The sequence below is a fragment of the Balaenoptera borealis genome (genome assembly GCF_965194805.1).
Source record: "Balaenoptera borealis genome assembly, chromosome: 7".
Lineage (NCBI taxonomy): Eukaryota > Metazoa > Chordata > Mammalia > Artiodactyla > Balaenopteridae > Balaenoptera > Balaenoptera borealis.
In genome coordinates, this window is record NC_138864.1 from 16,065,436 (window position 1) to 16,084,713 (window position 19,278).

The 19,278-nt window shown below is 39.8% G+C and overlaps 1 long non-coding RNA gene across 1 annotated transcript in view; it reads right to left on the reverse strand.

Moving 5' to 3' along the window:
* Positions 1 to 19,278, reverse strand: part of LOC309632409 — a 238,085-nt gene that overhangs the window by 134,327 nt on the left and 84,480 nt on the right. The window contains exon 2 of the long non-coding RNA XR_014246898.1: positions 313 to 440. This is a non-coding gene — a long non-coding RNA (uncharacterized lncRNA). The remainder of the gene's footprint in view (positions 1 to 312; positions 441 to 19,278) is intronic.

The window sequence follows — 19,278 nt, forward strand, 5'->3', positions numbered from 1 at the left end:
GCCTTCATATCTGTAGGAAGCCCCTCATTTAGTAAAGAACAAGGGAAAGATAATGGCTTGAATTCCACCGCCCGCCAGATTGCTAACTTTACTCCACGTTGACCTGGTAAAGAGAAACAAAAGGTGGTTGCAGCCTAGAGTGACAGTTCCTGTATGGAGCTACCGGTGTGTGTGTGTGTGTGTGTGTGTGTGTGTGTGTGTGTGTGTGTGTGTGTGTGTGTGTGTGTGTGTGTGTTTCAGGGCAATCTAAGCTCCCATGTTCCATTCACTATGCTTTTATTTTACTAAAAAGAAAAAACAGTATCTACTTACTTTTTAAATCAGTCTGTCACTTAACTATTAACACCAGAAAGGGGAATTATTTCATGTTTATCCCTGCATCTTCAGGCCTAACGGGATACCGGCATTCCACAAATATTTGTTGCAGGGAAAAGAGGGAGCTAGGAAGAAGGTAAAAAAGAGAAATTGTTAGGAAATACACATTAATGACAGAAGGTGACAAAGTCTATAGCAACGAACTGTTCTAAGATGATAATATAGGAGTTTCAAAAGTTACTTGTTGATATAATTAATTGTTGGTATACTTAATTCATCGCCATTTCATGCAGAAGTAGTACTGGGTCCGAGATAGTTTATTGATTTATTCAAGTGTCTACAATGTTCCAGGCACTGTTGCAGGCAGTGGAGATAGGGTGGTAAGCAAAACATTCCAGGTCCCTGCTCCGAATGAGACAATTCATCGAAATGACATGAATAATCAATAAGGAAATATACAAACAAACATGGTGATAAGTGTCCTAAAGGGAATACAGATGGTAATAGGATGAAGGGTGGGTGTTGTTGGTGGTGCACTGTTGAGAGATGAAGGGGCAGGAGCTACTTCAGATAAGGTAACTAGGTAGACCTCAGGAAGTAGTGTCTTCTGAGCACAAATTCAGAGGCAGAGAACAGGCAACCAGGGTGCTATCTGCAGGTAGAGCTTCCTGGGCAAAAAGTAAAGGCTCTGAGGGGCAGAGTTGCAGGAAATGAAATAGGGCAAGAGCGAGCATGTGAAGCAACATGGGTGAAGGGGAAGTGTTCTAGGAGACAGGGTCAGATCCTAGAGAGCCACGGAGCCCATGGTGAGAAGTTTAGAGATTCATATTCATGTTGATATTCTTCATTGTTTAATTATTATCTATCTGATCTTCCACACCCATGGCTTATACCATTCCCAAGTTTCCCTTCCTCTCTCTAGTCTTGGGGGTATCTCTGGAACAGTCTTTCTGTTGGCATTCTTTTCTTTCTTTTTTTCAATTTTTATTGAAGTACAGTTGATTTACAATGTTGTGTTAGTTTCAGGCATACAGCAAAGTGAATCAGTTGTATGTATACATATATCCACTCTTTTTTAGATTCTTTTCCCATATAGGCCATTACAGAGTATTGAGTAGAGTTCCCTGTGCTATACAGTACGTCCTTATTAGTTATCTATTTTATATATTCTTTCAGACACACCAGACAAAGTGTTATTCCCCAATCCCCCAACTGGGCTATTCCATCTTCAAATGCTACCCAATCACTAAGCAATTTAACATGTCTGGAGCTGCTCCTATAGGATAAATTAATATGCAGCTGCACACTTCCCTAGATAGTGTTTCACGGTAATCTTTGTTGAAATACATAAATATTAGATGCATGAGAGGGATAATGGAAATTACTTTAAGGCAAGTACCTAGCTTCCATATTAGCAATAGGAAAAAGTTACGCATGTAAGTTGAGACACTCCAATTTATTTGGAGAAATTTTTTTCTATGGGTTGTTGGAAATAATAACCTTCAACAGCAATAGAACCACTTAGAGAAACTGCGAAGAGAGTGACATATTTTCAGAATAAACTTGATTTGATACAATGCATTTCGAAATGCCCATTTTAAGTATCCGGTGGAAAACTCTCGAGACAGCATACTATGCAGGAATGCTTTTAGCTACTGCCTGCTCAGCCCGGCTCCTTTAAGCTGCTTTCTCCAGGAGAATCTCTCTCTTGGTGGCTGCTACCTGCTCATCCCATGGACCCCATTCGGAAGCTTGGCTGGGACAGTCATCAGAAATAAAGAGGGCAGGGTGCAAACAGCCATTTGGAAAAGTCAGGAAGGCGGTGCACAGGTCAGGAGTGGAAAATGAGAAGGTAAAATGGTCAGACTTTTTCCAACAATCAGACCATGGCAGTCAGCATCACAGGTATGTGAAGTACGAGTAAAAAAACCAAACCAACAAACAAAAAAACAAAACGAGAGTGGAGGAGGCTCTCATGAGAGTTATCTCTTTTTAAACAATATGTGTTATTTTCCTTATACACAAGCATGCATTATATAGTTTTTTATTGTTGTTATTCTACAGAATTGGAATCACACTATACACAAAACTCTGTAGTAACTACTTCATCACTGCAGGATTTAATATGAGCATTTCCCCCATATAATTCAATATTTATCTATATTATTTTAATGATTTTATGAAATTCTACTTGTTGACATTTATTTAACCAATTCCTTATGTCTAAATATTTAGATTTTTTTTTCAAATTTTCCAGTTACACATTACACTGTGTTAAGAATCTTGGCACGAGTTTGATCATTTCCTTGAAATCAGTTTTCAGGTGTTGAATTTCTTGTCAAGATTCAGTAGAGATCACTGTGAGAGTTTTCTTCCTAGGTACAGACTGTTCAGTAAATCTCAATTGATTATACCAATAATGTTTCAGGCTGTAGAACAAACAGATAAACTCAGAAAAGCAGTATTGAAAGAGCAGGTGAGAAATAAGAAAACAGCCCAGGTCCTGCTCTGGTGGGGCTCCTCACAGATAACCAGAAAGACACCCACCAACGACAAGATAAAATCAGACGGCTACAGCTGTCCAAAGGCAAGAGAAAAGGTAACACTGCCCAACAAACCTCCAGGTTCGTTATACCAACATACATTTACACCAGAGGTGTACAGAGATGCTCATTTCCTCACATTTCTGCCCAAACTTCCCTATCAATTTAAAAATCTTCACTTAGTGTTTTAATTTACATTTACTTGATCACTAATGAGGTCATTAGTGAGTTCATTTCAGTATATATATTGAAATATATATATTTTTCTATTATGCACATTTTTCTATTATGTTGGTCTTTTCTTACTGATTAGAAGAGCTCTGTTATTATGTTGCAAATATATTATTTTCCTTTTAATTTTTATGAGGTTTTTTTGTTTTGCATAAACATTATTTATGTGGCTATCTTTTTTCATTATAGTCTCCTAATTTCATTTTTTGCTGAGATAAGCCCTTATTGCTCCCAGAATAACATAAATACTTAGATTTATATCTAGTCATTTTTATGGTTCTACTTTTTTATATTTAACTCTTTAATTCATTTTCATTGTACTGCTCTAATTTTACTATTTCGCAAATAGCTAGCCAATAGTTCTAGCATCATTTACTGTGAAAATTTTTCCCTGCTGCTTTGAAGCCCTCCCACCATGATAATATTTTAAGCGAGCATATGTACTCAGGCCTGGCTGGCTTTTCCATGCTGCCTTACAGACTTGTCTACTCTGCAGCCAGAACCACACCTTGGTCTGCTCTTGGTTTAGTCTACTTTCCGCTTGGATAAATAGTGTGCTAGAAATGGGTCTTTCAAACTGACTCCCTTATCTGCCATCTTTTTCTGCCTTCTAATCTGAAGAATGGATCATGCAATGCTTACTGACTTGCTCAGGGAGGGAGAGACGGGGGAAAGTGTGAGAAGAACAGGAAAGGACTTAACATTTTTTGAGCGTTTACTTCATGCTTTGCACAAAGCTGCATATGATAAATCTTTGTAATCTTAATAACGGTAACAATATCATCCACCCTATTTTGCCAATTAGGAAATTGCCCCTTAGAGAGGTTAATTTACCCAAGATCACACAATGAATAAGTGGAAGAATTAGGATTCAAACTAAAATCTATCTGATTTCAGCTTTCACGCAACCCTACAGAGACCTAGCGAAAAGAGTGGGAGAAGGGGGCCGATGTCGCTGGATGCTGGTCCGTGAAGGACTGTGAGGGAGGACAGAGTCATTGCCAGCTCTAGTGCCATTGCAGGGACAGGACTCAGAGCCATGACATTGTTTCCAGATGCCAACTGCCCTTGCTATGCCAGCGTCTTGCCACTGTATTACACAAAGACAGGGTGTTGTACCCACATGGTAAAATTAGAGTTCATTTCCAGCAGCCCCTCCCCCCATGCCCTGTCCCCTTCCCAAATATGTTTTCCTTTTTTTTTAAAACTGATAAATACATATACTGTTATTAACATATTTTCCCAGATTCAAATCAAAATAACTGTTGTATGGTAACTAGATTAGTGTGTATTTTATTTACAACACTGTATGCACTTAAAATTTTTGCTATATCCTAAAATAAGTCTGCATGATATAGCAAATTAGTTTATCATTACACTTATGTAACAAGAAAAAGGCAACACCAAAATAGTGATAAGGAAACAAATGTTTTCCTTTTAATCTGCCATAGTCTTAGAAACTTCCTACCACTATACCCAGACTTTCTTTTATGTTTAGGCTCTGTCTCCTGTCTCCTGAAACATTTCTTCTATGTTTAGGCTCTGTCTCTGTTTTACTTGATGACAAGGTGGGGCTGGAGGGAAACCCTAGCCTTAGCTATGTGGCTTTGGGTAGTGTTTTTTGTTGTTGTTGTTGTTGTTGTTTTTAATATTACTGAGCCTCAAGTTTTTTACCTGTAAAGTAAGAATAAGAGTAATAGTTCCTACCTTGTGAGGATAAGAGAAATCATGAAATAAAGTGCTTGGAGCATGTCTCACTAGTAAAGGGTTCAACTCACGTTAATTATTGTTACCACCATTATTATTATGTATTGTTCCCATGAAAAATGAGAACAAAGCTATGAAGGAATGGGGCACTGGATAGATAAAGGCAGTAAGAGGAAAGCGTTAAAGGAGTTTGGAAGCTGAAGAACAATGTGGAGTTGTAAGATCTTAAAAAACAGATCTAAATTATGGGTGTAGGGCTCAGGAAGAGAGACCAGGAGAGAAAGCAGAGGAAATGGGCCACCTGAAGCTAGTAAGAAGTCCTCTCTCTCCAAATTTTCCTGATGTCTAACAAAAGAGGAAAAGTTTTGACTACCTCCAAAAAGACCCAGTCCCTTCTCTTCCAGGATTTGAAATCACTACTGTCTGTCCTTAGGAAGCTGATCTGGAGTCTGGGAAGCAGTGGGGAGGGAGGCAAAAGCACGAGAGGCACCTCTACACATCCATTCATGCTTCACGCCTTCATTCAGCAAACGTTCATTGGAGACAGTGTGAAAAGGAGGTGATATGCTGATGTAAATGTCACAGGAGACCCTGACTATAGGACAACCTAATGGGAAAGAATGAGAAAATAACTAGGCAATTAGATACAGTGCAAAAACTTGTATGATATGTGCAGGCAGGGATGGAAGGGGACTCATACAGAGGGCATTCACCCAGCACTGAAGAGTCAGACCAGGTATCAGAGGCTGAGTCTCAAAGAAGAACAGTGGAAACCAGGAGTAAGCGGCCAGGTGTGGCATTCCAGGCAGTGGAGCAATCGTGTGCAAAGGCTTGGATGCAGGAGTGATCAAGGCCACTGGAGGAATTAGGAATGAAATGCAAGTCATTATTATGGCTGGAAACTAGCGTGGGAGGAGCAAGGATGGTGAAAGGTAAGACTTGATCACAAGTGTATGGGGAACAGCTCATAAAGGCTTCTGTGGACCAAGCTGATGGGCTGGGCCTGAACACAAGGATCATGGATCATGTCTACTTATTTCTGCTGAAAGGATGGTGGCAGCAGCCTTGGTGCATTATTGTAGAGTACAAGTTTTTTGACTAGTACAGTGGTTTAGTTTTTGACACCCCATTAGTCATTCTGAAGTTCTAAAATAACCTATTAGTGTGTCCTGAGGAATAAGCCAGAAGGATTGAACTGTAGCTAGAGCCAGAGGTGAACTTGAACACCAACCTAGTGCCATTAAAAAAAACATTTTCACTGGTATCTTGAGAAAGAAAGCAAGAAAGCTCTGTGTTGCTTTGGTAGAGAGCTTCAAAACCCTTTCCCTGAAATGAGGAAATGCCAGAGATAAAAGCCAGCTCAAATCTGGCCAATCAACACATATTAATCCTATGGCTTGTGAGCAATGATCTCACTGTAAAATATAACAATCATTCATCTCAGGGAATTATCTTTCAGCAGAAAGTCAAAACTGCACATGTTTTCAGTATGTACTTTTTGAAAGAGGAAGAGGGAAAGAAAAGATAAAAGTTAAAAGGAAGGAAAGAAAGAGACAAAGAAAGAAAAGAAAGAGGAAGAGGAAGGAAGGGAAAAAGGAAAGAAGGAAGGAAGGAAAGGTAGATCTGTATGTATTAAATCTTGGTGAGGCTGGCATTTAAAATTGGAGGAGTGTTTTCGGTAATGAGCATAACATTTGAACATACTCTATAGTCCCCACAAAATATGGAGTTCAGCAGTTTCTCCCAGACCCCAAGGTTTAAATGAAACCCACAAATGTCGTAAGGTGTCAAAGGGTCTCATCCCAAAATACTTAAGGAGTTCTTCCTATTGAAGTGGAGCCTGTAATATTCAGTGGGTTCCTCTGTTAGGTTGGTGGGAAGGACTCATTGTAATTATTGGGTTATCAGCCTATTTAGGGACCGGCTGTCCTCCACCAAATTCCTCTGAGTCAAAGAGGAAGTGACACAGTAACAGGAAAATGTCTTCTTGTAAATTTCTTTAAGCATAGACATGCTTTTCAAAGGCTAATTACAAACATCTCAACATGTGGGTTATTGACTATTTCAAAATAAATTTAATAGAAAAATGTTTATCATTGTCTTAAAATCATCTTCTAAAAGAGATGATCACAGAAATGACTCGTTTTGAGATTTCTGATTACAAGAAAGAGACTCAGTAAAGTTGCCCCAGAAAGAGGGTTTTCTCGTATAGTTATGCTAGGCTATCAGGAATCTCATTCATGTGGAACCCAGGCTTGGGAAAGCCAAGCATCTAGGATTTATTGAAAAAAATATATATATATTGCAAGGGACCTGGACCAGATGACCTGAGGACCAGGTCAGCTCCTTCTGTTCTCAGTGGCAGAACTGCTGATAATTTTTCTAGCACTCGACTATGAACTACCCTGAAATTCCCCTTTGTATTTCCTTAACCCTGTGTTTATTTGCTTCTCCTCTTGCTACCAGTTCAGTGATTTATTTCATCATTTCTTAGAGAGAAAATCTGATTTGCTACTTCTATTACGTAAGAAAAATATTGTTTACAAAGTCTCTGTCTACAAGAAAATTCTATAGCTAAACACACACACACCAATTAGCAAAACATCTCTTGCATATTTTAATGCATAAAATAATTAAAATTGAAACTTCACATTGGTGAGCCTCTTAAAAAATTGCACATAGCTTCCCCCATAAAATTCTGTAATGCGTAAGTGACCGTGCTAGGTGTGGTACAATACACTGTAAAGGTAATTGAACAGTTCTTAGGCAAGTTGACTCTTTTTCTTACTTTTGAGGTCTTAGAGACGTGCAGAGAATTCCCTTAATGCATTTATTTTCTTGTCCTGACAGAGTATACAAATTGCAGGAATATTTATAACTGTGTTATTTGTTTGGTATTGCTAAAAATATTTTACGGTTATAGTTTTGCTTATATGGTATATTCTATGTATGCGGTAAGGTACTGTATTAGGTTGGATCGTATTTTAATTTTTTCTTGGTGAGGGAGGGAGTAATATGAAGTATCTATTATTGATATGAAGGATATAAGGGCTGCTGGGAATTGGGGGGGTCAGAGAAACCCCTGAACTTTCTGGTTTGAGAAAGAACACGATTCCTAACCCTGCCCTGCTGATTCTAAGTACAGGTTTCCCCCGAGATCTGCAAGCAGGGTGTTCTTATAAAACCTTTCGTAAGCCGAAGTGGCAGAAAGCAAAGAAGCAGTTACCTTAGGACACATCTTGCTAACAGATGCATACAGTAAACCGAGACAAAGCACAGATGCTCTCACAGACACAGTTCAAAGCTATGGCGGCTTGATGCTGAGTGTACTTCCTGAAGAAGGAGCTTGGTGGTGCCACTCTCGCTGCTCAGGGTGTGTGCTGCCTCTGTTAATGCTTGCTGCAAAACAGATGCCGACGCTATTTTCAATTTTCACCTTTTTTTTGTGAAAGTGAAAAGTCTCTTTGGATTTCTATTCGTGAAACAGGTAATAATGTAGGTCCTTCGTAAAAGTGAAGTGGCATAAAGCCGGGGATGCGTGCAATTGGAAACTGTCAGGAAGAAAACATGAAGATCCTACAGTGAAATCGCGAAAGGGATAGAGGTCTTAGACGCAACTTGGCCTCTGCCTTAGTATGGTGGCCAAGAGGCAGAGTAATTCCAAGTTTTCAGAGAGTGGATTTGGAAACTGATTGTGACGCTGTGCTCCTGGGGGCTGGCTTGGCCCCGAGGCAGGGGCTGCGGGAGAGAACCTGGAGGGCTGTCACGAGGGGACCCAGGCCAACTTGCTGTGGAGCAGGAAGGAGGAGCGCTCCTCCACCCTCGTACCCACAAGAACCACTGTGGCCTTGACGGGGAACAACTCTGACTGCGGCAGCAACGGCACCCAAATCTCAGCTCCAAACATGTGGACTCAGAGATGTCCACTGACAATGGCTGTAACAAATAAGGACTGAGCAGTTCTGCTTCACATGGGAGCAAGGGTGAACGACTCCCAGACTCAGCTGAGTGGCAAGAAGAAACTGACTAGTTTCTTGGTATTCTTAAACATGAAGGGCTTTATTTCCTAAAAACTGGGGTGGAAAGGAAAGAAGAAGAGAGGATGAGTCCAAATGAGCTTGAATTGCTGCCGATCTGGTCCATGGGCGCTCACTGATGTTTACTTGGGTCACTACAGGGAGGCCCTATTTTGCACCCCACAGCATAACATGAGGTAACCCCGCTAACAGGTAGCAAATAAACATTGATGCTGTGCAGTATAAGCTCATCTCACTGTGTCTCAAGATTCCTGGGAACCTAGAGAGATAAACTCACTAGAAGTCTAAATAAACGGACATGTGGTGATGTCAATGGAGTTAAGCATTTTAGACTATGTGATGGGGAAACGAAAAGTACGAGCCAAGGTTTGCTGAAGGTATTTGAAAGTTTCATTGCATTATTAGGACACTGAGATTATTTATCAAACGGCCCTAATTATTATAAATCTGTCTCGCATATTACATGCTCTCATAGTATGCTAGCATTTTCCCAGGAGTCGTATCCTATGATTTTTACTCATTTATAGTGAACTGAACCATTAACTTTTAAAGGACTTTCTGTAAAAATTTATATAGCTAATTATAAGATATCTAAAGGCTAATTATTCATTTTGTGGATAGCTCATTCTCTTCCTTATTACATACTCATTACTTACGAGTTGATCAAAAGATGAGCAATAAAATGTAGAGACCATAGAACAATGTTTCTTGAATTGCAGTTTTCTAAAAGTCACCTAAGATCTTTTCATTAATGCATAGTCACCCATTTTCTGCTTCCTTCCCAGCCCCCAATACCTGTAGAGACCTGACACTGTGGTCCTGGGAAAAGAGTAAGGATTCTGTAGTTTAAATAAACACCCCAGGTGGATTCTGACCCAGGTGCTCCCAGGACGGTGCTTGGAAAAAACGTAGCAGAGAACTTTGATTAAATAGCTTTAACAGCTCTGCTATAAAGTTTAGTGAGAAAACAGGGTAAGGAATTCCTTAGCCTTGTATTTTTGTATAAGGTTATGCACGCCCTTGTTATCTCCAAAACCAGGTAGGAAAACTGAGGTATGAAAAAATTAGTGGTTATTAAAATGATACAGATACCCTTGTGGGCCGAAGAAGAGAACTGCAGCCTGCGCTTTCTGGGGCCCCCCAAACCTTGCACAATACAAACTTCATACACAATAGGATGACAACCAAGTGTAGATCATCTTATTTTGGTTGGCTACAGTGAAGCCCATTCAGTCCTGCTCAAATGTCATGTGGTAATACATCCTCAATAAAAATATCAGCTGCGTATCTCCTATCTTGATGTCTGTAACCCCTTGTTACAGAGCATTATAAAGTGAGACTGGAGCCTTCTGTACTACAAATGAGAGGGTTTGCTTAAGAAAGAATTACAAGCTCTTTAATTAATCATACTCTGGTTCCACTTTGTACCTGGAGCACTAGGTCTCATTGTTTCCAAAATATTGGTCCATAGTTCTGTCTGAGAACGGAAGCAGCATTTTAGAATTTCTGCTCACATATCAAGTGTCTCAGCACCCTGGTGCCCTCCAGTAGTAATCCAGCCTTTGATTATACTCCCCTCAGATATTTAGACACTTTCTTTGCCCATGCTGCTTAAACAACCCTGGTTGCAACAATAACTGGATCTACTGAGGCCAATTAATAGGCACATAACTCTCCAGGCTGCAAGAGAACTAGGCGAGGTCTTATGTACTTCAGCAAGGATTGTATTGGAAAATATTTTTATTGCTTTTCATTGCATTAAATCTGGAATTATTTTTGGGGAGACATGGGCTGTGGCATGAGTGGTGGGTTTCATCTTTCATAATCACTAAATTTAATTTATATTTATTCATTAATTCACAAAGCAGGAAATAGGATTTTTTGTTTAACTAGCTCAAACTTCTGGATATTTCCTTTCCTCTTTATTCATCCAACAATCCAGAAGATTTCTGGTTCTTCAAATTGAATTATACCATCTTTTAAGCTTAAGTTTAGAGAGTGGATAGGAAGACATTTTTCAACAGTTGCCTAATTTAAAGATGTTCTGACACAGTATTTTGCTTACTTATTTAGATTTTGGTTGCATACTTAAAAATTAATTCAATTATCACAGTCTGAGGCCAAAAGATATTTTGCATTGCCTATTACTTAAGTGGAATCCAATAATGTTTGGTTAGTGAATAAAAGAACTATGAGAATGAACCAAATTTGTAATAGTAAAGTAACTGGTGTGTGGTATACTGCCTCCATGGAAATTATGTCATTTTCCAATGCATAAAATACAGTCTTTTCTTAGGGTCCTCCATGTGAAAAAAGAAAATGATGTTAGAATGCAGAAACAACAAGTTTGCATGCTTATTTTTATATCCAGAATCATGGTTTACATGCAAAAGGAAAAGAAGACAGTGAACACTGAGAATCAGCACAGATTCCCAAAGCACACCTTGGTAATTCTGAGACCCCTCCCCTCAAAATATTCTGCATAAATTACTGCACATAGAATTTTGAATGTATTTCTGTGTTCCCTGGAAAATAAAGTAAATCTCCTATAGCCAAAACCACAAATGGAATGGTCAGTAATACGCAAACAAGGAAGGGGAAGATTGTTCTGAAGGCACATTCCTTTAACAGAGCTGTGATTCCAAGATTAAACCTCCTGCTGGCCTCAAGATGGAAAAGCTACCTTTGAACATTTCCAGGAAGGTCCAGGATTAGGATTTAGATTGTTCCAGGATGATAGCATTGTCTGCTTTCTGGCAGAAGCAAATACAAATCATATCTATAATTAGGCCTCAAGAATCCCAGAGATTAAATTATATTCAGTGCACACAATGAAAAAGACACTGGGACTGGGGTCAGGAGAAATCACAATGGATCTAACTCTCCAAAAATTTTCTAAAGCAAAATATGAGATTATGATAATTGCTAAAATTATAAAATAAAATTTTATAAAATTATTCTGAAGAAATGATTAATGATGATTTGAATTTAATGAATGAACAAGGAGCAAGTAACTATTTAAAAGAAAAAAGTCCAAATAGGTTTGGAAAAAGAACCATAAAGAAGTGTTATATCTGAAACATAAATTGAATTAAAAAGTCAACTGGTGAATTATACAGCAAATTAGACATAACTGAAAAGAGAATTAGAGAACTGTAAGATCAATTTTAATAGATCATCCAGAATGCAGCAAAAACAGGTAAGGAGATGAATTACATGAAGGATATTAACAGGCATTAGAGAGAGAATGATAAAGTCTATGCAAAGTATTGAAATAGTGGCCTGGTTCCTCCTGATGCTTATAATAAAATGAGAGAAGGGAGAAATGATTTACAGACGAAATTGTTCAGAATAAAAAGAAGCAAAGCTTAAAGATTTGAAAAATTATCAGCCTAACCATACTGTAAAAAATGCAAAACTGTAGCTGAACGAGAACACTACAGGTGTGGCCAATGGCTATTTCATAAGGTGATGAGTACGGATCAGCCATGTCCACAGACGCCAGGAGTTATTCTCCAAGATGACAGAAGAATGACCTTTGGGAAGATAGTTCAGCGATCTGAGGTACTGCCATTTCCATCACAGGCTCAGAGTGCATGAGCCCAGGGAGCAGAACGGCTTCAAAAAGGGGGCCCATGCTCTCTCTTTCAACAGGCCAGAAGTCCTCCACCCGAAGTTGGTGGGGCAGGGCTGCCCAGAGCCATGGGGTCCCACCCAGAAGAGGAAGGTGGCTGTAAGAAGCTTCAGTGACTTAGGGAAGAAACAGGAGAGGAGAAGAGGAGTTGATGATTTATATAGGAAGGGATGAGCATAGGGATATTATTAAACTTAGAAATTAGGTTTGGGGTTGATACAGAAGATGGTTGGAGAATTTTAATGAAAGAATTACCATAAAGCAGCTGGATAAAAATGGTTCACAACCAGTATGTTCAAATGACTAAAAAGAGGCACAGATAATTGAGCTACAGTGAAAGACAGGAATACAGAATGGAAATAAAAGTTCTGCAGTTAGATATTCCACGTTATGAGGGATTGTAACTCAAAGTACTGTGGAACCCCTAGGTGGTGGAGATTGGTGTCATGCCAAGGAAAGAGGCCACCGGTCTATGTGTTACCAAATCTATCTGTAGTTCTAACATTTCCATCCACTTCCCCAAAACCGTGCCTTGGGACTCAGGCCCCTTCTCAGGAACCCAAGTTAGAATCAAACTCTTTTTCGATCCACTCCCAACTCTTTGACCAAAATAATTTTCATCTAGTCTGGAGTAGGAAAAAGTAGGTCCTGGTTGATTTTTGTGTTCTTTCAAGTTTATTGATCAGTGCCTGAATCTCAGATTCAAGACTAAATTCCACACAATTGAATACTTACAGCAATGAGAATTAACTATCTACAATTACATAGAGCAAGGTAGATAAATCTCACAAATAATGTTGAGTAAAATAAAATACTACTATATGCAGTAATTTATGCAGAATATTTTGAGAGGAGAGGTCTCAGAATTACCAAGGTGTGCTTTGGGAATCTGTGCTGGTTCCCAGTGTTCACTGTCTTCTTTTCCTTTTGCATGTAAACCATGATTCTGGATATAAAAATAAGCATGCAAGCTTGTTGTTTCTGCATTCTACCATACATGCACATACATGTATGATTTCATTTATATGAAGTACAAAAACAGGCAAAATTAGTCTTGGCTATCTGAAGTAATTTAGCCTCGGGAGAGTATAAGAACTTCTGGCATAGTGGTATGTTTTCTAAGGCTTAGCCAGTGTTAACTCTGAATTCCTGAATGCAGCCATTCAGCACTCTCCATCTGTAAGGAGTGGGTGGGTAGGTGAGCTAAGGCAGCTCTCTAGGCTTTCAAGGTGTGGAAAGGTTGCAAAGAATCCAGGGGTTTTGCGTGTTTGGTTGAGAGGACATTTCTGTTGCTGGAAGTGCCAGTGGGTATACAGAGATTGGAATCTGGGTGAAGATGAAGCCATGGGTATGGTCCTCCAGAGTAGAGGCAAATGGCCAGGACCAGGGCCCTAACAGTGCATGCCAGGATATTTTTGCTCAAAGTCAGGGGCCATCAGTTCTTCCTAAGAGGTCACTAACCTGATTATTAATCAAACAATTCCCTTTGAGAGCAGGAATGTGCAAATACCCAGAGGACCCCATGGGCATCCAATGTAGATCTGAAGATTATTTTATTCCTATCATTATGGGTCACTGCAAGCCACACTGTGAGCCCAGATGCTAGATATAAGCCCAGGTGTAAGGAGAGGAAATCTGAAAGACTGTGCATTTTACCTAAAGAGCTGTGCATTTATCTATCTTTAAGGGATTGCAATGGATTAATTTTATTGCTTTGGATGGCTTTGGGCTGAAATCTAGATGTTTTTTGCTTTTTTTTTTTTTTCTTAACTGATGACTGGGGCAGGGGAGGGGAAGGCACCTAAGAGAGATCACAAGAGTTAAAGACTGAAAAAAAGAGACCCATTTTCTTTGCATACCTGAGTAAAGTGAGAGAAAATGTGTGTCTCCATTTCACCTGAAAAGTCCTTTCCTAAAGGCTGGGCCAGCTCAGCAAGACAGTCAGCATGAGAGGAGCAGAGATCAGCATCCTAACTAACTTAGACGTGACCCAGGGAAAGCAGGTCCCTCTCTGTGGGTCAGAGTCCTGAGAGCCTTCTGTCACCTGGCTGTTGACTACTGTCTCCCTGCTCAGTGCCCATGTCTCAGGAGGGGAGGGGGTCTAATTGCCAAAGTACAGGCAAGTGCTGATTCCCTAGTCCTGGTTCAGCCTCCATTCAGTGAGATCCGTGGGCTCTAGATTCTTGACTAGGTAACCACTGAAGTTGGTATTTTTTCCAAACAAGTGTGAAATTTTCTTCAAGATAGGACATCCTAAATAGATATAGTGTCTCCTACTAGCATGGCCCTTGTTTCATCATTTTGAAGCAATTACTGTGCCTTTTCTGGCTTCGTCTGAACCTTGGAAAAACAAATGCACACACCACTGTAGCATATATTTCCACCTTGAATTATTCACTTGTTAACTTTAGTCACTAAAATATTATGGGTTTGGTCATGAATCCTCTTCTATCATCTCAGCCTCACCGCTTTGCCCTGCATCTTCCCTAATCCATCTTCTTATTGCTCCCTATCCCTTCCCACTGTTTTCGAAACCACAGTTTCCTTGTAGAGGGTTCTCTTTAACCTACTAACCTCTGTTCCATCTACTTCCCTGATTTAAGTGAGTTGACTCTCCCTTGGTGACACCATGTCCCTCAAAGCAGCTTAACTTCCCACAACCACATATCTCTCAATTAGGGGATGAGATTGACCAGCTCCCTCTTCCTCTCTGATGCTGTACCCATCACCCCGCTTTGTGCTCCGTCCCTGTTCTCTTGAGATCCTGTTTTCCAGTAGAAGCCTCTCTCACCCTTCCATGGACACACTTCCTAGAGCTTGTCCTCATCCACTGCAGACTTGGAGGTTCACAGCCTCCCTCCTCCCCATTCTCACCATCGCTCAGGTAAGGTCTACAAGACGAACACACACAGTTCCTTCATATCCTTAACTTCAGACATTTTCTCCTTTCATCTTTGGCAGGACTAGAGCTCCCGTCCTCACACAAAACCCCTTTCTCTGACTATAATCATCCGTTTTTACAGTTATCTTCCTCCTTTATTTTCACTACATTTAACCAAGTCACTCGGGTGACCCCAAGAGTGAGCACTACCTCACGCTTCGTGCCATAGGCACCGCACTTACCTCACCCTCGTCCCAGCTACGATCCTATTTCATCTGGATTGTCAGGCTACTATCCTTCCGTTTCACCTCTAGGCAAAACTCTCACTCACAATCAACCCAGCTGCCTGCCTTCTCTGCTTCTTTATCTCCTGCTGGAGATAAACTACTCAACTGCACATACTGAATTCACTAAAAATCCAAGATTTCCAACCTGAACTGAGTACTCAGTGTTGTCACACTTCTGAGGATGGGTGTGAGTTCACGCGGCCATTCCCCACAGTGGCTATGTCCCACCTCTCCCTTCCCTCAGCCCACTCACCCCACCCTGGGATGGTCTTGCTTTCTACTCTGCCGAAAAGTAGAAGCTTGCAGTTGGGAATGCCGTCAGCTTCCATCCCTTTCCATCTGTGCGCCCCTGAGAAAGGACAGACATTCTTCTTTGTGTCATGGTGACCGGTACACAGCGCTTGGCAGGGAAGATTCCTTTAAGTGCTCTCCAGGTGTGCTGGCTGCCACTCGCGATGGCCCCTGTGCATCCCGCCATTTAGCTGTCCTCTCCCAGCAACGCCAGGGGCAGTGCTTTCCTGGATCCCGTGACTGAGCAGTGTCCTTTCCCACTCGACACACTTCGGCAAGGTAATTTAACTCCCTATAATACCAAACACCATTTTCATGCCGATGGTTTGCAAATGTATATTGCTGTCCTAAACCTCTCGATTTCACGTTCCTGTGCCGCAACGTGCTCCGTCAGTACTAACTTACTGTAACAGGCCGCCTAAGGTCTGCACATGCTGCTTCCTCCCCCTAGAATCTCCTCTTCCTATTACACTCCCTTTATCTACATAACTCCTGTTTCTAAGACACTTTATTCAACTGCACACCTCTGGATCACCTGCCTCTTCTATTGCTGTTCTTGGAAACTGTGCATCGCCCTGTGAGAGCGCCCATCACTGTGTGTTCATGACCTGATCCCTCACCAGGAGTTAAGCTTGTTGACGACAGGCATATGTTCAGTACCTAGAATAAGGTCTCATTCATACTAGACACCCCATATACATTTTGAAGTGAATTCATAAATTAATGAACAAGGGAACTTACTAACCATGAGCCTTTCGCCCAGGCCTTTGAACTCAGACCAGTGTTCACTTAAGTGTAAAATAGAAAAAATAGTACTTTCTGATACTTAGTAAAAAGATTATTGTGTCATTAAATGGGGTAAACCATGTGAAAGTACTTTGTGAGTAGCACAATTGCTTCACAGATGTGGAGCAAAATATGGCATTGCTATGTTGCCTTCATAGGAGATTTTTTTTTCACATCATCATGGTTTGTAATGATGACATCATTTTCAAGTGTCTCAATTTTGAGGCCATGTAGCCAAGGAGTTGCAAAATTAGATCACAGAGTTATTCAATAATGAATTTGCCAACTTATGTTTTCGTAGGATATTAATTGAGCATTAACCTGGAAAGCTGAGCCCTACAAATCATAGTAGAAATAACCCCACATGTGAATCATTAATGTTTACTGTTTTTAATAAAGGATTATAAAAGAGATTTTAGGTTTTGTTAGGAAAAGATCAATTTTCTTCAAGTTTAACAAAATCTAAATCTATTAGAATTAAAGCTCTGGAAAAAATACATTTTATGTTTAGCAAATCATAACTATTTTCTGACATGATTATCTTGAGAGTCATTGAGATACTTTTATAATTCTTTGCAGTTTAAATTTAATGGGCCATGAATCTTACTTCAGAAATTTCACAGCTTATTCTTTTGACCTTTCTATGAATCAGTTGCTTATATATATATTGTTACAATCTTTGCTTGTGATGCTTTCAATTTTTTCACTAAAATAACCTAAGAAAAGGAGAATTTTTAAAACTAAAATTATGTATAAAAGAAATTGATTAAGTGCCTTATTCCTTATTATAAGAATAATAAAATGTAAATGTATCAGTAATCCTTTTCAGTTTGATTCTTTTTATTGAGCACTTATAATTATTGAGTAAGATACAGCTCCTTCCCTGCTAGCATTTACTAAGGAAAATTAACTTTGGAGCTTTCATGGAGTTCGTAATATATCAAGAGAAACAAATCTATTTTTAACTAACTATAAGTCAAATGTACTATAGAAAAGGTGTAACAAATAAAGTTCTTTGGAAGGAAGAAAAAGTAATAGTTCTGCCTAGAGAAACTGAAAAGTCTCAGGAAGTGATTACTTTTAAAATGATTTCTGAAGGAAGAATAGGCATTTTGGAACCAGAAGAAGAGCTTTCAAGATATAAGAAATTTCTAGAACTAAAGTATGAGGGTATAAAAGGATGTGGTATGTTTGTAAAAATGACAAACTGCTATGCTTAGAGCAGTAGTTTTCCAACTTCAGCACACAGGCTTGTTGAACCCCAGACAGCTGATTCAGTAGCTGTGGGGTAGGGCTTGAGAATTTGCATTTCTAACAAGTTCCCAGGTGATGCAGATGTGGCTGTTTTGGTAGGACAGAGACTATACTTGATAAAAGTTGATACTGTCCAAGAATTTTAGAAGACCAGGTTAAAAAAAAAAAAAAAAACGGTTGTAGCCAAATTATAAAGATACTCGATATATGAGCTCAGGCATTTTTAGTTTGTTTTAGCTAATTGGAAAAGCAGGATTGAAACTGTATTTCACAATAGATTGGAGTTGCAAAAGCCCATAGGCCATTGAAATAAATGGCCTAGTTGTTAATAGGGGATTAGATGGGAAAGCCATCAAGGATACATGGCTGACAGGGCCTTGTAATTTCTTGACTTTGGAAAAATGGGAGGAAGAGTCTTAGCATTTTTGTGAGTCTTCGCATTGGTTACCTGGGGATTTGGCCATTCACCAAGTCAGGAGCCCCAGGAGCAGGCACACCTCCGGACTAGGGGTGGGTGTAGGGCAAGGGGAGGGGACTGAGAATGTGATAGGACTGATTTTAAGGTGCTAAAGCACACCCAAGGACAGGGGCCAAACAATTACTTGGAAATTTGTGTCTCGAATTCAGAAGAGTTGGAAGGAGGTTTGATGGATATGCATGTCAGAAATAAGGAGAGTCAGGAGAGTGGGTGAGATTTCCCAGGGAAATATTGTGATCAGGAAGAGGGGAGGATTAAAAAATTAAATCCAAGGACTACCCAAAAAGCACAGGGAAGAAGCCAAGGTGGGTTGCAGAGCCTGGAACTTTCCAAATGTTGATAAAATATGAACTTAATATTTTGAAACAAAAGAAATTTTTTTTTGTGCTTGCTATCCATAAAATTTGGGGAATTTTCCTGAAATCTGGCATCAGTATACTTTCTGCCCATTACCCTGTTGAATGTAAACATGCTTTTCTGAGTGTTTGTGGACTTGCTATAATGCATTCTGTTCAAAAACACAGAAGAATTTTTAATTGAGGTTAGAGATTAGGAGGCTTGTTAAGCTATGTCAAGATATAAAGCCCTAAAAGTTTTTAAGCAGAGGATGATATCTTGAAACATTTGTTTAACAAGATCTTTTTGGCCCTTGGAGAGGAGAATGGATCTTGGAATGTGGATTGGATACAGGGAGACATCTGGCTTAGAATACGTTGGTGGAAGTAGAGAAGTGGTGAATGAAATGAAGGGGTACTAGAGATGTATAACTGACCACCTTGCATTTGGATGCACTTGAGATGTGGAGAAAGTGAGATGTTAAGAATAGCTTCTTAG